Raw genomic sequence first — 22,173 nt, 5'->3', positions numbered from 1 at the left:
TACAACATAGGGCCATTTGATAGCTTGTCCCACTTTTGGTGGCTACCAGTTCACATTTGATCAAATCTCTTTAAGGGGGGGGGGGAAGTCTCCTCCCTGAGCCTAATAAATAATAACAAAGCCCTCTGTTTTTGCTTCCACATCAAGGTCAGCTACTGAGTTGGTGATTTTCCTCCAACAGTCAAGACTACCTAATTATAGTTCACATTAGGAACAGTGCTTTTCATCGATTTCTTAAGAATTTTATTAGGTCTGATGAGTTTTGATTAAAATTATATCGCTAAGCTTTATTTCAACCACTATTTCCCCCTGTTTTTCAGGTGACTTCTTCAGAATCTGTTATACAAAGGCCCATACTTTGGTCAGTCCAATCATAGTATAGTAATATACTCTTAAATGCTCTGAATTTCTTCATTGTAAAATACTAATCACTTATATTTGGTGGTGATACAATATTTTACCATGGGTGTGTGATATTTATGCTTTAAAAAAAAATTCCAATCGATTTGGATTTAAAGAAACTGCAGGTCAGTTTATGAAACAGGTATTAGCACTGCTGGGGAGCCTTCATTTAAAGCAAGAAATGGTATTTAGGAAAAAAAAAATCTAAAATAAAACTATTATTCCTAATGATAATATTTATAAGATAAGCAGGCATATGACAACGTTTGACACTGGGAAAGTATCTGGAGTTTTTTGCCTGCCTTATCCGAATATTTTTTAAACTGGAGCTTAAAATCTAATAGCCCTGTTTCCCTTCCTTTCCTGTATAATTGTCTCCATTTTTCAAGAGTAAGATAAGGGCTAATGATGATATCTCATATTTTGAATAAAACTTAAAAATGTTTTACAAGTCCATTTGAATGTAATTGTTATTTTCAGAAGTTAAAGGTTATTTTGAAATAAATCCAATCTTCTTTTCCTTTTTAAATATTTGAATATATACTTCAAACAAGCTATGTCATTTTTTTCCTAAACATGTCAGTGTGAATATTGTTCTACTTTAAATGATGAATATACACAGATAGGACACAAACATATTGATGGTAGTCTTTCATTTCTATAGCCCTAAATTACTAGACATGGCTTTTAAATATTTGACTTGTAAACAAATTATTACCTGATGATTTATGAAAGTGGCACTGAAAATTCAAAACTAAGCAAAAGTAATTGAAGCAAAATGACTTGTGTACATAACTATAATAGCTGCCAATTTGCATTGTTCAGATGACAATTTATAATTCTAAAATACACAAACTGCTTATTGCAAAAGGAAATATTTTTGAAAATGCATCAAATTTATTTGAAGAGACTAGCATTCATATATTTTCATGTTTTCTCAAACTTTTGAAAATCACTATGGGGAAAAGATGATTAAAACTTTTACCGTCTTATCAATCAAAATTTGCACCAAGACTTTCATAATTATCATTCGCTCAACAAAAGATAGAATTACGTTTATAATGTGAGCAATTTTCTGTCATGTGTACAATCATGTTTTATCTCTAATCATCTGGAAATGCAAAGCACAGAAATGAATATTAGATAACTAAAATTAATCTGTTTTATAGCTGTTATTTTGAACAATTTTTTATTGCAAATGTTCTAAGTTATATTGTACATTCCTATCTTCTCTGCCATGGCTACCATATGTTGAATGTAAACTTAATAATTTGGATAGCTCTATAGACTTAAGACCTTTTATGAATTATGGGATTCATGTTCAGAATCTAAGTGTCCTCATCTGAGAAGTGGGAATAATACCTAATTTTATATATATATTTATGTATGTGTTTGTGTATATATACAAATATACACATCTCATAGAGTTTTAATAAATGTTACTTATTAATGTATTAGTTTTTCTAGCTCTCCTTTGATTCAAGTCTTGAGACTTCTCATTTTCAAATTGTCTCTATCAGTTCTTTTTTCCCCCCATTGTTTTAAAAATATGCACTAATACAACACAGTACCACAGGTTGTGGGCTGAATTGTGTTTTCCCACACCCCATATGTTGAAGACCTAATCCCCAGTACCCCCAAAATGTGGAATATTTGATGATGGGGGCCTTTAAAGAAGTGATTAAGTTAAAAGGAAGTTATTAGGGGTGCCTGGGTAGCTCAGTTGTTAAGCGTCTGCCTTCGGCTCAGGTCATGGCCCCAGGGTCCTGGGATCAAGCCCCACATCTGGCTCCCTGCTCGGCGGGAAGCCTGCTTCTCCCTCTCCCACTCCCCTTGCTTGTGTTCCCTCTCTGGCTGTGTCTCTCTCTGTCAAATAATCTTTCATTAAAAAAGGAAGTTATTAGTGTAGGACCCAATCAAATCTGACTGGTGTCCTTAAAAAAAAAAAAAATTTGGACACATGACAGAAACACCAGGAATGTATGTGCACAGAGAAAAAGCCATGTGAAGACACAGCAAGAAAGTGACCATCTGCAAGCCAAGGAAAGAGGCCTCAGACAAAACCATCTAGTATCTTGATCTTAGACTTCTAGCCTCCAACACTGTAAGGAAAGCCCTATTGTTTAAGCTACCCAGTCTGTGGTATTTTGTTAATGAAAGCCCTAGCACACTTTTATGTTAATCTTAATATAGATATCAAACAGAATACTCCCTGGTACTTACATGTATTGGTTCTTACACTCTTGTTATCCCACCTATCAGAATGTAACATTACATCAATGCAATGAATACAGTGTAATATTACAGCTATCATAATGATTAATGGAGAATAAGAGAACATGTTAAGATGTAACTGCTTAGAAGTGTCAGCTAGCCAGATAACTTGAATGCTGAAATAATATAAACCATTGAAAATTTGCCCAGCAAAATTATAGTTTGGGTCTGTTTGTAAAGATTCAAGTTCTGTGACCTCAAGAACACTATTCCAGCAGAGTGAAGATGCTGACTCCTCACACACCTGATAGAGAATACTGTGAATCCTTCCAACGAACAACCCAGAGAGATATTGAGTTCAGTAACTGAGTATTCACTAGACTAGAGACATAAAGTCCTTTCAATTAACCCAGATGAGCCAAGCCATAAACCTACTGCCTAAGATTGGATCAACACTAACCGTCAAATAAAAGTGACATTTGTATCTCATTGGAGGGGATCTCTTCTTCCCCTCCAGTAAATTGTCTCACTTGCTACCTTTTTTATCCCCTCCCATTTTCTCTCTGAAACCTCTTCATTCAGCCTTGTTTCCTGCTATTTACCATAACTGCTCCTGGCAAGGTCAGAACCACCTCATTGCTAATTCAAATGGTCACCTCTCAGTGGTTGTACCTCATCACCTATCACCGTCTCTAGCATTTCACACAATTGATCACCCCACCTTTGTGGAATACAACCTAGCATTGGTCTCCAGGATATTTCTATCATGTGGTTTTCTCCTTCACTAATCCATCTTGGATACCTTACTGGATACTCCTCTCTAAATGAATTCCTCTAGCTCAGTTATATAATCTCATAGCTTCAAATAATAGTACATACTCTGACTAAATAGTTTCATTCTAGACTACCCATTGAGCTCCAGACTGTAATTTACATTTCCACTTGAATTGCCCCACTGTCATTTCAAATATACCATATCTAAAGCGTTTTACATGTTCCTCACCCTTTCCATTCCACCCTCTTCTGCCCTTTCTAGGACTCAGGTACAGAAAGATCAAGCAGATTATTCAGGTAATGATCAACAGAGTTGGCATGTGAATGTCAGCAATCTAGCTCAGAAGTCCACACTTCTAAACTCCACATTAGCTTGCTCAGACCACTGTCCTCTCTTGCCTGAATGATTACGAAAGATGTACTATGTGGAACAAATCACAAATTAATCTTTTTAAATATAAGTAAAGGCCAAATTAGTCTTTTTAAATATAAAATAGTCTCTCCTAACAACCCTTGAATAGCTTTCTATTTCTGTTAAAAGGAAGGTATCTATAAATACAAGCCCAGGAATAATCGGTTTCAATGTACCAACTGCTACTTCTGTCACCAATCTTTACCACCCTCACTTTGATACCAGCATACTTGTTCCTCAGAATCACCAGGCATGAAAATGCTTTAGCTTTGCATGAACTGTTCCCTGTAAGTAACATGCTGTCCAGACATACACATATCTCACTGTGACCTTCATGTAGGTCACGGTCAAATAGTTCCTTAACAGACAGACCTTCTCCGAACATCCCACATAAAATGGCCTCATCACTTTCTATCCCCTTTATCTTCTTACATCATAGAACTTACCACTACCTAACAATTTACATATTTATTAGTGTATATTTTCATGGTCTAATTATTTCCAATAGAATCTGTCAATGTAGGATCTTAGATTACCACTATATGCCCAGCACCTAGAACAGTGCCTCTACCATAGCCTATAGTCACTACTGAAATATGTACTAAATAAATGAAGTCATGGTATAAGGAAATGGTTTGAAGAAGAAAAATGGTCCCACCAAGACCTAGGCACAGTGGATTAAAAAAAAAAAAAATCTGTAAAGGCTATTACTGAATAGGAGTGAAAGTGGCAGCATTCTGAGGAAGTAGGAACATTCAAGATATTGTGTAGCTGCTCTTTTTCTGGGGGTATTTACAGAATCTATACACAGGGAAATAAGTTGAAAAGTCTGGTCTTTGATCAAGTTGAGAGATGTATTTTGCAGAGAGACAAATCCATTTTTGGACCCTTGTGTAGCTAAGGAGGCAAAATTGGACACTCAAGGGACAAAAATCCCAGGAAAAAGGGAAGAATGAAAACTGGCCTATAGCTGGCTTTCCTTTTAAGACAATTTGCTGAATAATGATGCCACATAGGGCAGCAGGCTAATAAGTTCAGTGGAAAAGGCTTCAACAGCAGAGTTGAGTTTTTTAACAGGCTTACAGTACTAAGAAGGCAAAGATTCAAGTTTATTGACTATCATGGAGACAGTCCCCTGTGAACATACAAGCTCCAGTTGGAAACCTTAGAGATCCATATGGTCAGAGCATATATGAATTGGAATCTTAACAGAACATGGTCAAAACCACCTCACAACCTCAATTCATCTCAGTCCCTGACTGGGTCAAGATCATCAGCTTTTTCTGCTAAAACAGGAAAAGAGGAAAAATAATATTATGTAGAGTTCACTGTCTGGCATGGGAAAAAAAAAAAAGGCATCCCCCTTCTGGTGCCAAAACCAGATAAAGACACTACAAAAAAAGGGAACTACAGGTCAATATTCCTGATGAACATAGATGTAAAAAGCCTTAGCAAAACATTAGCAAACTGAACCCAAAAATACATTAAAAAATCATTCACCATGATCAAGTGGGATTTATTTTCAGGATACAAGGGTGGTTCTATATTCACAAATCAACATGACACATTGACAAAAGATAAAAACCATATGATCATTTCAATAGATGTAAAAAAAAAAAAAAAGCATTTGACAAAGTACAACATCCATTCATGATAAAAACTTTCAACAAAGTAGCTTTAGAGGGAATATTCCTCAACATAATAAAGGCCATATATGAAAGACCTACAGCAAACATCACTCTCAATGGTGGAAAACTGAGTGCTTTTCCCCTAAGATCAGGAATAAGACAAGTATGTCCACTCATACCACTTTTATTCAACATAGTACTGGAAGTCCTAGCCATAGCAATCAGAAAAGAAAAAGGAATAAAAGGCATCCAAATTGGTAAGGAAGAAGTTATACTATCACTATTTGCAGGGGACATAATACTATATATAAAAATGCTAAAGACTCTGCCAAAAAAACTATTACAACTGATAAATGAATTCAGTAAGGTTGCAGGATACAAAAATCAATGTACAGAAATCCATTGCATTTCTATACACTTTAATAATGAAACAACAGAAAGAGAAATTAAATAATCCCATTTACAGTTATACCAAAAATAATAAAATATCTAGCAATAAACTTAACCAAAGACCTGTACTCTGAAAACAAGACCTGTACTCTGAAAACTAACTTAACCAAAGACCTATACTCTGAAAACTAAAATATTTTTTAAAAGATTTGAGAGAGAGAGTGAGCAAGCATGAGTGGGGGTGGGGGGAGGGAGAAGCAGACTCACTGAGCAGGGAGGAGCCTGATATGGGGCCCGATCCCAGGACCCTGGGGTCATGACCCGAGCTGAAGGCAGATGCTTAACCAACTGAGCCATCCACACACCCCTGAAAACTATAAAATATTGATGAAAGACAACACAAACAAATGGAAAGATATCCCATGCTCATAGATTAGAAGAAATCTTGTTAAAATGTCTATACTACCCAAAGTAATCTACACATTTAATGTTATCCCTATCAAAATACTAACAGCATTTTTCACAGAACTAGAAAAGACAGTCCTAAAATTTGCATGGAACCACAAAAGATTCTGAACAGCCAAAACAATCTTGAAAAAAAAAAAAAAACCCAAAAAAACCTAGAGGCTTCACAATTCCAGAGTTCAAGTTATACTATAAAGCTGTAGTAATCAAAATAATATGGTACTGACACAAAAACATAAATCAATAGAATAGGATAGAAAGCCCAGAAACAAACCCACAATTATATGGTCAATTATTCTTCAACAAAAGAGGCAAGAATATGCAATGAGGAAAAGACAGTCTTTTCAATAAATGGTATTGGGAAAAATGGACATCTATATGGAAAAGAATGAAACTGGACAATTTTCTTACACCATACACAATAATAAACTCAGAATGGATTAAATACCTAAAAGTAAGACCTGAAGCCATAAGAATCTTAGAAGAGAGCATAGGCATTAATTTCGCTGACATTGGCCATAACATTTTTCTAGATATGTCTCCTCCAGCAAGGGAAACAAAAGCAAAAAATAAACTATTGGGACTACATCGAAATAAAAAGTTTCTGCACAGCAAAGGAAACAATCAACAAAACTAAAAGACAACCCACGGAATGGGAGAAGATATTTGCAAACAATATATCCAATAAAGGGCTAGTATTCAAAATATATAAAGAACTTATGCAACTCACCACACAAAAAACACAAATAATCCCACTGAAAAATGGGCAGAAGACATGAACAGACATTTCTCCAAAGAAGACATACAGATGTCCAACAGATACATGAAAACATGCTCAACATCACTCATCATCAGGGAAATGCAAATCAAAATCACAAGGCGATATCACCTCAAATCTGTCAGAATGACTAAAATCAAAAACACAAGAAGCAAGTGCTGGCAAGGATGTGGAGAAAAAGAAATTCTTGTGCACAGTTGGTAGGAATGCAAACTGGTGCATCCACTCTGGAAAACAATATGGAGGTTCCTCAAAATATTAAAAATAGAACTACCTTACAATCCACAATTCATACTACTAGGTATTTACCCCCAAAATGCAAACACTAAGCCAAAAGAATAGATGCACCCCTATATTTATTGCAGCATTATTTACAATAGCCGAATTAGGCATCTAATGTGTCCATCGATAGATGAATGGATAAAGAAGATGTGGTATATATACAATTGAATAGGATTCTCCATAGAAAAAAATGAAATCTTTCCATTTGCCATGACATGGATGGAGCTAGAGAGTAAAATGCTAAGCAAAGTAAATCAGAGAAAGACAGATGTCATGATTTCACTCATGTGGAATTTTTTTTTTTTTTAACATATAATGTATTATTTGTTTCCGAGGTACAGGTCTGTGATTCAACAGTCTTACACAATTCACAGCGCTCACCATAGCACCTACCCTCCCCAATGTCTATCACCCAGCCACCCCATCCCTCCCACCCCCACCACTCCAGCATGTGGAATTTAAAACACAAAACAAATGAGCAATTGGGGGTGGAGGGGAGAGACAAACCAAGAAACAGACTCTTAACTATGGAGAACAAATTGATGTCTACCAGAGGGGAGGTGGGTGGGGGGATGGGTGAAATAGGTGGTGGGGGTTAAAGAGTACACTTATGAGGAACACTAAGTAATATATAGAATTGTTGAGTCACTATATTGTACACCAGAAACCAATACAACATTGTATGTTAACTATACTGGAATTAAAATTTAAAAGCTTAATAAAATTAAAAGCAAAAGATAATGATACAGAATAACTGCATAAGAATTTCAGATACAGTTCATATTCAGATACAGTTTACGTTAAAATTACATTTGAAACAACCTTTAATTTCAAGGCAATAAATGGATGGAATATTTTTTTTTTTTTTAAACATTTAAAATTTTGGGAAGATGGCAAAGTAGGAAGATCATGAGCTCATCTCATCCTTTGGGCACACCAAAATAGCAGCTACATCTATGTGACTAACTGAAAATAATCTGAAGTCCAGCAGAACAGACCTTCCATAGCTAATCATAGAGAGAAGGCCACATGGACAAGGTTAGGAAGGGTGGAGATGGGAATGAGAAACAAACCCCTAGCATGACTGGCCACAAACAGAAGGGACATCACAAGCATGGGGAAATGAGGGGATCAGACCCTGCACCGGGTCTCCCCAGTATTAGGGAACCTTGCTGCAAAGATGAGTCCCCATAATGTCTGGTTTTGAAAAACCAGCACAGCTTAATCCTAGGGCCTTTAAAAATCAGCAGGGCTTAACTTTGGGAGAGCAAGAGGGCAATAAGAAACTGAGTTCCAGCCCTTAAAAAGTAAGCATACTAAAGAACTTGGCTCAAGACACTGCAAAGCAGCAGCAGTTTGAAAAGCCCTGGGGTATATGTGAAGGCAATATATTGACTAATCTTAGAACATGTGCTGGAGGGACAGGGATCTGCAGGAGATTTTTCCAGGAACAAAAGCATTGACAGGTGGTATTTTCTCTTCCCCTCCCCCAGCCTAGATAGCTAGAATGCTTGTGAGAGCCAGCAATAACACTCTTTATCTATACCTTGCTAGCAGCACCAGGTGCCCTGCCCCCATGTTCCCCTGCCAACCCACTCCATCTAACCCACCTGCCCTGACAGGCATCCCTCCAAAACAACTCTGGCAGAGCCATACCCGGCAAGCAGTCCCAGCAGGACCAGCACCACTCCAAAAAGATTCCTGCCCTGGGGATGGGGGATAGATTAGCACATATACCAGCAAATCCATGGTTCCTGCAGCTTAGCTTCTTAGCTGGCTGTGCAAGGAGCAAGCCCTGCTATTCAGTGAGCCTGCAGCTGTGGCAGAGAGGCTACCTGCAGACAACCAGGCTCACTGCTGCCCAGTCCACCAAAAACCACCACCAGTGCACACGGGCCTCTCAATACTACAGATGGAAAACACTGTCCAGTGCATCCACAGCAGACAAATCTGTCATTGCTGCTGGCTGGGAAATCATGGCTCAGCCACAACAGGAGGGTACATGCAGCCCACAGAGGGGCAGCCCACACAGGGGCGGCCCCCACACACAAAGGGCAGCCCCCACATATGAAGGGCAGCCCCCCACACACAGGGGCAGCCCTGGAGTACCTGGTCGTGGTGACTGGGGGCATTGTTCTGCAGGGCCCCCGGGACCTCTTCACGAGGCCACTACTTTCAAGACCAGAAGACCTAGCTGACCTACCTAATTAACAGAAACAAACACAGAGAGACAAAATGAGACAGATGAATATGTTCCAAAGAACAAGACAAAACCACAGTAAAAGAGCTAAATGAAATGGAGATAAGCAATATGCCTCGTAAAGAATTTAAAGTAATGGCAATAAAGTTACTCACTGGACTTGAGAAAAGAGTGGAAGAACACAATGATAACTTCAAAATAGAAATAGAAAATAGAAAAAGGAACCAGTCAGAGATGAAGAATATGATAACTAAAATAAGAAAATAGAGTGAATCAACAGCAGATTAGAGGATACAGAACAGATCAGTGATCTGGAGGCCAGAGTAATGTAAAGCAACCAAGCTAAACAGGAAAAAAAAAAAAAAAAAAAAAAGAAAAGAAAAATGAGAATAGTTTAAGGGAACTCTGTGACACCATTGAGCATAATAACATTTGCATTATAGGGATCCCAGAAGGAGAAAAGAGAGAGAGAGAGAAGGGGGCATAATACATATTTGAAGAGATAATAGCTGAAAGCTGCATTAATTAGGATAAGGAAAGAGACATCTGGGTCCAGGAAACACAGATAGTCCCTAATAAGATTATCCCGAGGAGGTCCACACCAAGACACATAAGAATGAAAATGGCAAAAAATAGTGATAGAGAGAGAACTTTAAAAGCAGCCGGACAAAAGAAAAGTTACATAGAAGGGAAACCCCATAAGGCTCTCAGCTGGTATTTCCAGCAAAAATGTTGCAGGTTTGAAGGGAGTAGCAGGATATATTCAGGATGCTAAAAGGAAAAACAAAACACCCTACAAACAAGAATACTTTACCCAGCAATGTAGAACCTAGAACAGGAGAGAGAAGGAATTCCCCAGGTAAACAAAAGTTAAAGGAGTTCATCACCACTAAAGCAGCATTACAAGAAATATTAAAGGGAATTCTTTAAGCAGAAAAAAAATGCCACAAGTAGAAGAAAATTATGAAAGGAAAAAATTACAAAGGTAAATATAATAAAGGTAGTTGAGTAATCATTTATAAAGCCAGTATGGAGGTTAAAACACAAAAATGGCAGAATATCTACAAAAATTAGCCAAGGGATACACAAAATGAAAAGATGTAAAATATGACATAATGTATTTCAGACATGGAGGAGGGAGTAAAACTTCAGTGCTTTGTGAATGTGTTTGAATTTAAGCAACCATCAGCTTAGTATAGACTGTTATAAGATGTTGTATATGAACCTAATGGTAACTACAAATCAAAATCCTGTAATAGATACACAATAAGGAAAAGGGAATCTAAGCAAAACACTAAAGAAAGCCATCAAACCACAAAGAGATCAAGAGAAGAAGTAACAGAGAAGAACTACAAAACCAGAAAACAACAAAATGGTAATAATTATATACCTATCACTAATTACTTTAGGGGTGCCTGGGTGGCTCAGTCAATTGAGCGTCCAGCTCTTGATTTCAGCTCATGTCATGATCTTGGGGTCCTGGGATCGAGCCCCGTGTGGGCCTCTGCACTCAGTGGGGAGTCTGCTGGAGGGTTCTCTCTCCCTTTGCCCCTCCTTCTACTCATTTTCTCTCATTCTCAAATAAATTAAAAAATAATAATTACTCTAAATATAAATAGACTAAGTGCTCCAATCAAAAGATATAAAGTGACTGAATGGATTAAAAAAACCAAACCCTGCCTATAAGAGACTCACTTCAGACCTAAAGACACATACAGATTAAAAGTGAAGGGATGGAAAATTATATACCATGCAAATGGAAGTGTAAAAAAAAAAAAGCCAAGCTAACAATACTTATATCAGACAAATTAGACTTTAAAATAAATGGGTGATTGGTATTAAGGAATGAACTTATCGTGATGAGCACTGGGGGTTATATGTAAGTGATGAATCACCAAATTCTACTCCTGAAACCAATGTTACACTGTATGTAAACTAAATAGAATGTCAATTAAAATTTGCAACAAATACAGTAGCAAGAGGCAAAGAAGGGCATTATATAATGATAAAAAGGATCAGTTCAAAAAGAGAATACAATTGTACGTATCTATGCACTCAAAATAAGGGCACCTAAATGCATAAAGCAAATATCAATAGACATATAGGGAGAAATTTACAGTAATTCAATAATAGTAAGGGATTTTAAAAGTCCATTTACATCAATAAATAGACCATCCAGGAAGAAGTAAGGAAATGGTGGTTTGGAACAACACATTGGACAGATGAACCTAACAGATATATACAGAACATTCCACTCAAAAATAGCTGAGTAAACATTCTTTTCAAGTGCACATGGACCATTCTCCAGGATAGATCACATGATAGGCCACAAAACAGATATCAATAAATTTAAGAAAACTGAAATCCTATCAAGCATCTTTTCTGACCACAATGGTACAAAACTAGAAATCAATTACATGAAAAGAAAAAACTAGAAAAAACACAAACATATGGAGCTTAAAAATGGCACTAATCAATCAATGGGTCAATGAAGAAAACAAAAACTAAATAAGAAAATACATGGAGAACTATAAAAATGAAAGCACAACAGTCCAAAATTTGAGACATAGGAAAAGTAGCTCTAAGAAGTTTATAGTGATACAGGTCTCCCTCAAGAAATAAGAAAAATCTAAAACAAACAACTTAAATGATCTAGAAAAAGAACAAAGCCCAAAACTACTAGAAAGAAAGAAATAATAAGAGTAGAGCAGAAATAAATGAAATAGACGTTTAGCCTTTCATCAAGAAAAAAAGGACTCAAAATTAAATAATGATATCACAAAAATACAAAGATAAGAAATTATGAAAAATTATATACCAAAAAATTGGACAACCTAAAATAGTTAGATAAATTCCTAGAAACATATAACTTCCCAAAACTGAATCAGGAAGAAATAGAAAATCTGAACAGACTGATTACAGCACTGAAATTAAATAGGTAGCCAAAAAACTCCCAGTGAAACTCCAGGACCAGATGACTTAAAGGTGAATTCTAACAAATGTTTAAAGAAGAACTAATAACTATTCTCAAACTATTGCCAAAAAAAAATACAAGAGAAAGGAAAATTTCCAAATTCATTTTACAAAGTCAGCATTACCCTGATACCAAAATCAAACAAAAACACCACAAAAAAAGAAAACTATAAACCAATCTTTAATGAACATAGATGCAAAAATTCTCAACAAGATATTAGCAAACCAAATTCAACAGTACATTAAAAAAAAAATCATCAGGATCAAGTGGAATTTATTCTAGAGATGCCAGGGTGGTTCAATAATCAATGTGGTACATCACATTCACAAGGTAAAGAATAAAAACCATAGGACCATTTCAATAAATGCAGAAAAAACATTTGACAAAATACAAATTCATTCATAATAAGAACTCTCAACAAAATAGGTTTTGAGAGAACATATCTCAACATAATAAAGACCATATATGAGAAACCCACATGTACCATGATATTCAATGGTGAAAAGCTGGGAGTTTTTCCCCTAAGATCAGGAACAAGGATGTCCACTCTTACCACTTTTATTCAATATAGTATTAGAAGTCCTAGCCACAGCAATGAGACAAGAAAAAGAAATAGAAGGCTTACAAATGGGTGAGAAAGCTAAAATTTTGACAATTTGCAGACATATTATATATAGAAAACCCTAAAGACCACCAAAAAATTATCACAACTGATAAATGAATTCAGTAATGTGGCAGGATATAAAATTAACATATAGAAATCTGTTGCATTTCTATGAACATTGGGGTGCATATGGCCCTTCTTTTTACTACATCTGTGTCTTTGGGGTAAATACCCAGTAGTGCAATTGCTGGGTCATAGGGTAGCTCTATTTTTAATGTTTTGAGGCACCTCCACACTGTTTTCCAAAGTGGCTGTACCAACTTGCATTCCCACGAACACTGTAAGAGGGTTCCCCTTTCTCCACAACCTCTCCAACATTTGTTGTTTCTTGCCTTGTCAATTTTTTGCCATTCTAAATGGTGTAAGGTGGCATCTCAATGTGGTTTTGATTTGAATTTCCCTGATGGCTAATGATGAACATTTATTCATGTGTCTGTTAGCCATTTGCATGTCTTCTTCAGAGAAGTGTCTGTTCATCTCTTCTGTCCACTTTTTGACTTGATTATTTGTTTTTTGGGTGTTGAGTTTGAGAAGTTCTTTATTGATCTTGGATATCAGCCCTTTGTCTGTAGTATCATTTGCAAATATCTTCTCCCATTCTGTGGGTTGCCTCTTTGTCTTGTTGACTGTTTCCTTTGCTGTGCAGAAGATTTTTATCTTGACTATGGACTCTGAGAAACAAACTGTGGGTTTTAGAGGGGAGGGGGGTGGGGGGATGGATTAGCCCAGTGATGGGTATTAAGGAGGTCATGTATTGCTGGAACACTGAGTGTTACATGAAAACAATGAATCATGGAACACTACATCAAAAAAGAATGATGTTCTGTATGGTCACTAACATAACACAATACAATTAAATTTAAAAAAAGGAAAAAAATTAAAAATAAATAAGAAATCTGTTGCATTTCTATATAGAAATAATGAAGTAGCAGAAAGAAAACTGAGAAAACAACCCCATTTACAATTGCACCAAAGGGATAAAATACCTAGGAATAAGTGTAAACAAGGAGGTGGAATCCCTATGTTCTGAAAATTGCAAGATATTGATTAAAAAAACAAGTGAGGATGACCCAAATGGAAAAATATGCCGTGCTGAAAAATTTTCCATACTACACAAAAGCAATCTACAGATTCAATACAATTCATATCAAAATACCAATAGCATTTTTCATAGAACTAGAACAAATAATACTAAAATTTGTATGGAACCACAAAAGAGCTTGAATAGCGAAAGCAATCTTGAGAAAGAAGAACAAAGTTGAAAGTATCACAATCTCACATTTCAAGGTATACTACAAAGCTATAATAATTGGAACCATTTATAAGCATGCTTACATGGTCAATTAATCTATGACAGAAGAAACAATAATATACAATGGGGAAAAGACAGTCTCCTCAAATGGTGCTGGGAAAACTGGACATCTACATGCAAAACAATGAAAATGGATGACTTTCATATACCATACACAAAAATAAACTCAAAATGGATTAAAGACCTAAATATAAGATCTGAAACCATTAAACTCCTAGAAGAAAACATAGACAGTAATCTCTTTGAGATCAGCCTTAGCATTTTTCTAGATATGTCCCCTGAGGGTAGGGAAACAAAAGCAAAATTAAACTATTGGGACTACGCCAAAATAAATGCTTTGCACAGTTAAGGAAACCAACAGAATGAAATGGAGAAGATATTCACAAATTATATGTCCAATAAGGAGTTAATATCCAAAATATATAAAGAACTTTTACAACTCAACACCAGAGAAACAAATGATCCAATTACAAAATGGGCAGAGACCTGAAGACATTTTTCCAAAGAAGACCTATCTATAGTTAGCAGAAAGACACATGAAAAGATGCTGAACATCACTAATCATCAGGAAAATGCAAATCAAAACTACAATGAGATATCACCTTAAAGCTGTCAGAATGGCTGGTATCCAAAAGATGACCAAAAAAAGATGACAAAGGTGTTGGTGAGGACATGGAGAAAAGGGAAGTCTTGTGAATGTTTGTGGGAATGCGAAACAGTGCAGCCATCGTGGAAAATATCTCATGAAGAATAGTGTGTGCACATAGGCAAAGAATACCATACACTCATTCCAGATAAACCAAATCTTATCTAAGGTTTTTAATCATCTTATAAAATTACTATAATTGAAGATTCTTTATAGGATTAGAATAACAGACTTAATTTAGTGACAGATGCTGTACTCACATCTATAGATGGATTCAATCACATTTTAAATATTGTCAATGTGCTCTTGTACAACCAATACAATTCAAATGCTAGAAACATTTAAATCATTTCTAACAGCTGACTATTCAACTGACAAAAATCAACACCAGGAGTTGTTGCCTATGTTTAAAGATATAATCTGCCAATTAGTCATTTAATTTGAATAATAAATTTCTGGCAATACTCATTTTAAATTATTACTGCAAAACAAATTCCTGGCCTCATTTGTAATCAACAATCATTATAAAATGTACTATAAGTAGCCTACAGGCCCTCAGGGGATTTCCTATTATGCCACAGGATGAGGTACTTAATAAATATTTCTTGGGTGACTACATGGATATGAGCAGACATCTGCCTTACAGTGAAAATTTTTTTCCAGATTTTGATAAATTTTTATCTGGCAGTTTGTGGTAATGGTGTAGTATTTTTTGTTTAGTGTTATCTTGTTTACTCAGTTGTTCATTTTGCCCTTTTTATTTGCTTTTTCCCTTCCTTTGTTAATGGTATTTAAATAGAAAATTGAGAAAGGTTCTTTCATTTGTTCTATAAAAACATTTTATACTGGAAGTCCAGATCTGGTCTCCCTCATTCTGATTAAAATTCATTTTCCAGCTTGGTCTTAAAGATACATATCCTTATAAATTCCCATTGCACTTCTGAAATAGATTACAATTGAATTGCTTTTAGTATGGAATACTAAAACTTATGTATTCTGCTTACCAGAAATTCTGTAGCTTTTTTAACTTACCAATTAAAGTAGGAAAAATTCTGACTCTGAAATAAAGTTGCTAATATTTACAGTTCTTAGAATGGAGCGATAACTGATAATCAAATGCCAATGGTTTATATATTCATAAAGAGTTGCTAAGAGCTACTCTTTCCTGGTCCAGACAAAATTTGTGGATATTAAAAGGTTAGTGTTAAGCCTGCTGCACATGGGTAATCCAATTGTTGCTCTGATGTTCCTGGGGGTTAAAACCCTGGAGTAAATTACAGCTTGCAGAGTTCAACAGTTATAGTGATCCATTTAGTTAGGTTATTGTGATATACTGAGCGTTTATCATGTGCAAGGCATTAGCAAAGTGTACCTAACTTGCAGGATTGTTTTAAAGAAAAGCAAGATAATATTTTTAAAATATGTAGCATTCTGTTAATCATATTTCTAAACCTTTAGTAAATGTTAGTTCCCTCTGCAACCTTTCTGTTGTTTTAACCATTTAACAAATATTTATTGTGTACGTACTGTATGGCTGGTATTGAGCTAGCCAGGAATTTTAAAACAGGATCTAAATTTGTGAGATAACTAGGTGAAGAACAAGAAATGTGAGCATGGTTCATCTGTAATGAAGATAACTAGCTCTTTGAAATTTGATGGAAGGTGCCTAATGCTCCAATCTTCAAGTAAATGTAGCATCCCTTTAAATAAATGTTTAACAATTCCAGTTTTTACTCAACTATTCGAAAGATGCATAAGTATTTCACAAATACAATTTGACAATACTTTCTCTCATTGAAAGAAAAATATTTCAATGTCTTTGGAAAATAGAAGTCTAGCAGTTGAATAGATGATAATTTCTTTTTATTTAGTTGATCACTTTTAGAAATATGCAGCATTGCAGTAGAAAAATCACAGGAGTAGTTAAATGGGTTCTAAGCACCAAATTTCAACATATGTGTTGGGCATGTGGTTACCTCATACCACCAAGCAATGCTCCAACACCAGCTGGGTGTCTCACAATTCAACCCAATTCCAACATTATCTACCTAAAGACAGTATCGGCTTCCACAGGTTAAAGTTTCAATACTGCAGACTGCTCTCCATCTTTCAGATACCAGTTGAAGGGCCAGGTTCTCACATGTGCTTCTGACCTACCAGCTGTAAATTGGAGGTTCCAACAACCTCCTTTCTTGAATTCAATTAATTTGCTAGAATGGCTCAGAACTCAGAGTGACATTTTACTTCCTAGATTATGGTTTATCATAAAAGGGTAGAACTCAGGAAAAGCGAGATAGAAGAGATGCATGGGGCAAGGTATGAAGAGAGGGCAAGGAGCTTCCACTCTCCCCAAATCTCCATGTGATTACCAACCTGGAAGCTCTCCTTCTGTGTCTTTATGGAGGCTTTATTACATATATATGTTTGATTAAATCATTAAACATTGGTGACTGAACTCAATTCTTCAGCCCCTCTTCCTGTCCTGGAGGTCAGGAGGTGAGACTGAAAGTTCCAACCCTCACATCACCTGGTTGGCTCCACTGGCAACCAGCCACCATCCTTAGATGGTGTCTGAACCACCTCATTAACATAACAAAAAGCAGATTTATCACTGTCATTAGAGGAAATGCCATGGGTTCTAGGAGCTTTGTGCCAGAAACAAGGATGAAGACCAAATATATATTTCTTACAAGTCACAATATGAAAATAATTGTCTTGGGTGGAAATGGAAATTGAGTGGGATGATAAGGAGGTGACTGTGGAGTGGATGAATTATTATGTTCTGTACCTTGATAGAGGTTTGGACTACATAGATGTATGCATTTATCAAAAACTCAGAATGTACACTGAAAATCTGGGCATTTTATTTTACATTAATGTCATTAAAGAACTACATGCTAAAGTATTTGAGGAAGTTGTTGAGATGTTTGCAATTTACTTTAAATGAATAGAAAGTAAGATGAATTCATGGATGAATAGAGAGAAGGATAGTTAAAATGTTAATGGTAGAAACTAGGTGGTAGATTTTAGCTTGGTCATGAAAAAGTTTTTCCAACTTGGCTGCATGTTCAAATGTTTGCATAATGAAGCATTGGAAAGAAAAAAATGCAGCATTAAGGGTGCATATAATTTATTCACCCTGTCTAGCATTTTGATGTTAATAAAAGTATTCAGGATTTAATTAAATTGTATTTAATTTCAATGCTGCCTTTTCATATGTACCCACTGTTTATAATAGTGAAAGCTGTTTCCTGCATGTGGTCCTCTTAGAACTCAATTAACATTGATTTGTCCACTGCTGCAGACTATATTAACACTAACAACTTAGAATAAATTAGTGTTTGCTCTTTATGAATAAGTTCAGTAACTTGTTGTTTTCATTTCAACTTCCTTTCCAGTGTGTTCACATTAAAAGCTATTAATGTTTCTGTTTCCTGGCAATTTTATTTTTATATTCATATTCAAATTGCACTACTAAAATGTATATTTTTCCTAATAAATATCAGATTTTATTGTTTGTTATTTCTATTTAAGAGTTTAATGGCTCTATTTGGATGTTCAACATTTAACTTTTTTTTTTTTTGAAGATTTTATTTATTCATTTATTAGGAGTAGGGGAGGAGCAGAGGGAGAGGGACAAGCAGGCTCTGCTGAGTGTGGAGCCAGATATGGGGCTCCATCCCATGACCCTGAGATCATGACCTAAGCCGAAATCAAGAGTCAGACGCTTAACTGGCTGAGCCAGCCAGGCACCCCTCAACATTTAACTTTTTAAAAAATTTTCGTAATTTATAAATATAACATGCCCTATTTTTCAGTATGCTTTGTTCTAATAGAAAACACTAGGGTAGGGGCCCAGAAAATGGCTAGATTCACTGAAGGTGTCATAAAAGTGTGTGAAACTATCTGAATTTATTTTTATTAAAAACTTTATTAATAGTGAATATATGGATTGACCAGGACGTGCTCACTTTGTCTTTCTCAGTCACACATCACATGCAGTATCTGAATTTCCTGAAGAAAGAATGAGTTTTGCAGTGTGGGAGGGTTAGCAGTTAAGCTTACTGTAATAAATTGTAGTTCATACCAGACTGTTAACGTGGATTTCCAGCAGTGGTCTGACTATATGGGATTCTGAAAGTGCTGCCGGTTTGGACAGGATCCCCAGAGAGGTGGATTCCTAAATGATCTTCTCGAAGAGTGAAGAGTGAAAAACTTTTTGTATTTAGTGGAGTTATTCATGTTAATATAGTCAGAACATATTTTACTCATATATTTCTATCTAATGAAGTCATCTTCCTGACCTAATAAGATCATTAACTCTGTGCCTCACTGTCACTGTTTTTGGATTTTTGCTGATCTAGATCAATTAGTTTTGCTCCGGCCTGGAAAGGAGAGAGAAAAACGAACTTCTCGGTTTCCTTGTTGTGATTATTGTGGTTAATAAATGTTTTTTCTTATGCCTGTGGGCATGTCTGTGGTCCACCTTTGGTGATCAAGGCCTATACTTTGCCACAAAATTTCAAAAGAGATTCTTTCTGTGGTCTGCATGAGAATGTTTTCTAACACCCACACAGGAATTCTGTACTTACCAGGGTTTATATGGTAACTGCAGCAGGGAATATGAGAAATTCTCTTACCTTTAGGCTACTAGAATGAATGTATTTGGGGACATACACCCAGTTCACCGTGAGCTGATTAATTATTCCCCTCCTGTACTCAGGAAGAGACAGCATAGAGTAGAACTGAAGAGGAGAATACTTGGAGTGAGACATCGGAGATTTTATTCCAGGTCTCCCACTTGCTAGCAGTAGAACCCAGGCAAACTTCGCAATGTTTCATGTCTCAATTTCTTCATTTGTAAATGACTCTGACCATGGTCTCCCTCTTCCTTGCTTCCTAGGCTTTCTGTCTCTGCCTATTGTTACCAGTATACAAATATCCTATAAGAGCTTCCATTTTTAATTTTTTTAAAGAAGAAAAAGACAAAGTCTGTCTTTATACCATGTACTTCTTCTGCTATGTCACAATATCCCGACAGCAAACCACCTTAAAAGATCCACTTTACGGTGTCCTATTTACTCCTATTCTCTCTTGAACTGTCTCAGTGGCCTTTGACACAGTTCATCACTCCCTTTTCAAATCCTTCCTCACTTGGTAAATGGGGCACCACATTCTAAGTGAGCAAAGATAGAAACCTCAAAGTATTGGTGGGCTTAGTTCTTTTACTTGTTCTCTTCTATATTGGTACTCATTTCCTGAGTTATTTTATCTAGTATCATGGCCTTAAATACCATGCATTTACTAATTACTACAAATTTGTATCTCAGACAATTTCTTTTCCTCTTTGAATTACTTGCTTTTAGGTTTTAGGGCATGTATGTGTGTTCTTATTATAGATTTCTAAAATGGTTCCTCTTACTTGCAACTCCAAAGTCCAAATACAGTTGCCTAGTTAGCCTTCTGAGAATGTTGTTCCTGATATCCAAAATAAAGTTCCTATAACTGAAACACAGGCAAGGCAATTTTCGGCAAAAGACTCTGGTTAAAACATGCAAGTGAAATAAGGAAGAAAAATGGAATTCTCCAAAATTTTCCTTAGGTTTTTCATATTATCAAGAATTAGTTGATAAAACTAATGATTATTTTATTGAATGCAGAGACCCCAAACTTAAGGGGTAACAGGGCTTCTCTGCCCCTTAGTGGGTTTTAGTCATGAGTATGACAAGACTGCAAAATCAGGAAGGGAAGGTGTTGGCACATGGCAGTCCATAAAAATATTTTAGGAAGAAGGATGCCCTGAAGACAATGTATTTGTTATTGAATAAATGAATAGCCAATGAACTCTTGATCAGACGGAGTCATTAGCATGATATCCGCAAAGGAGACATCTACTAAACCATATTTAAAAAGCATACTTAAAGGGCTTTTTCCCCACCTGTCCCCAGCAAGATAAGTTCTCATTTTATTTGAAGTAATCCATCCAAGCATCTAAGGAATACAGAGTGTAGGAAGTAGAAGAGAGCCATTATGAAGAATTTGAGAGGTAAGAATGATCTAAAACACTTAACAAATACCTAATCTTTTGAGAAAATAAATGCAAGAGAGCAAGGTACACTGGAACAGTCTCATAATTGTGTTAAGTCCCTTCAGGTTCATGTCTGGCACATTAGGCATGTTATAATTGAACTGTTGAGAAACAAATTAAAATTTTAATGATCTCTCCTCCCTTTGGAAGTAAACTTAGATCCCTATTACTGATGCAGCCAGAACTCATAATATTATTGTCTAACCAAAACTTAATGGCCCACTCTTAGTGCCTCTAATTTTATATAATTTACATGTAAAAGAGCCTTGCAGATGTTTTATTTTCATATACTACATGTTGGAAAAATATAAACAACCTATACTAGGTTCTTACTTTGGAATCTCCTGAGATCATAGTCAGTATTTTTGCACAGATATGGGTAAGGTATAGGTATTATGTTTTATACAATACAATATATTCTGTTCACTCATCCCCCTCTATTCTGATGGTCACCTCTTTACATGTCACTAAAAAGAATAATAGTATAAAATCTATTTTACAAAGATAATATGATTCAACTTACAAATGCTAAAATTGCTCACCAATTTTAACTAAAAATTAAACTGAGGTTGCTGGAGAGGAAAGGGGTGGGAGGATGGGGTAACTGGGTGATGGACATTAAGGAGGGCACGTGATGTAATGAGCACTGGGTATTATATAAGGCTGATGAATCACTGACCTCTACCTCTGAAACCAATAATACATTATGTTAATTAATTGAATTTAAATAAAAATCTTGGAAAATTTTTCTTTGTCTGAGGGTAATCATAGGAGTACATTTGTACATTTTGCCTTATCTGCTTTCTCCTACCAAATCCCTCTACCTATGAGTTTACAGCCTATGCTGAAATATCATTTGATTACACAGCTGAGAAAGTCTATTACCTCCTTCACAACTCACTAATTTCTTTTCTTCCTTGGTATTCATCGTTTGGTAGCCTAAT

General features: G+C 35.9%; 1 protein-coding gene across 1 annotated transcript in view; it reads left to right on the top strand.

The window, feature by feature from the left end:
• Positions 1 to 22,173, top strand: part of ARAP2 (ArfGAP with RhoGAP domain, ankyrin repeat and PH domain 2) — a 217,157-nt gene that overhangs the window by 176,226 nt on the left and 18,758 nt on the right. The gene's annotated exons all lie outside the window — the stretch shown is intronic.

Source organism: Mirounga angustirostris, unplaced genomic scaffold (assembly GCF_029215605.1).
Source record: "Mirounga angustirostris isolate CCGP_5_RB_7025 unplaced genomic scaffold, mMirAng1.0.hap1 SCAF_2, whole genome shotgun sequence".
In the NCBI taxonomy this organism is placed as follows: domain Eukaryota; kingdom Metazoa; phylum Chordata; class Mammalia; order Carnivora; family Phocidae; genus Mirounga; species Mirounga angustirostris.
This window is presented reverse-complemented; position numbering and strand designations above follow the sequence as displayed.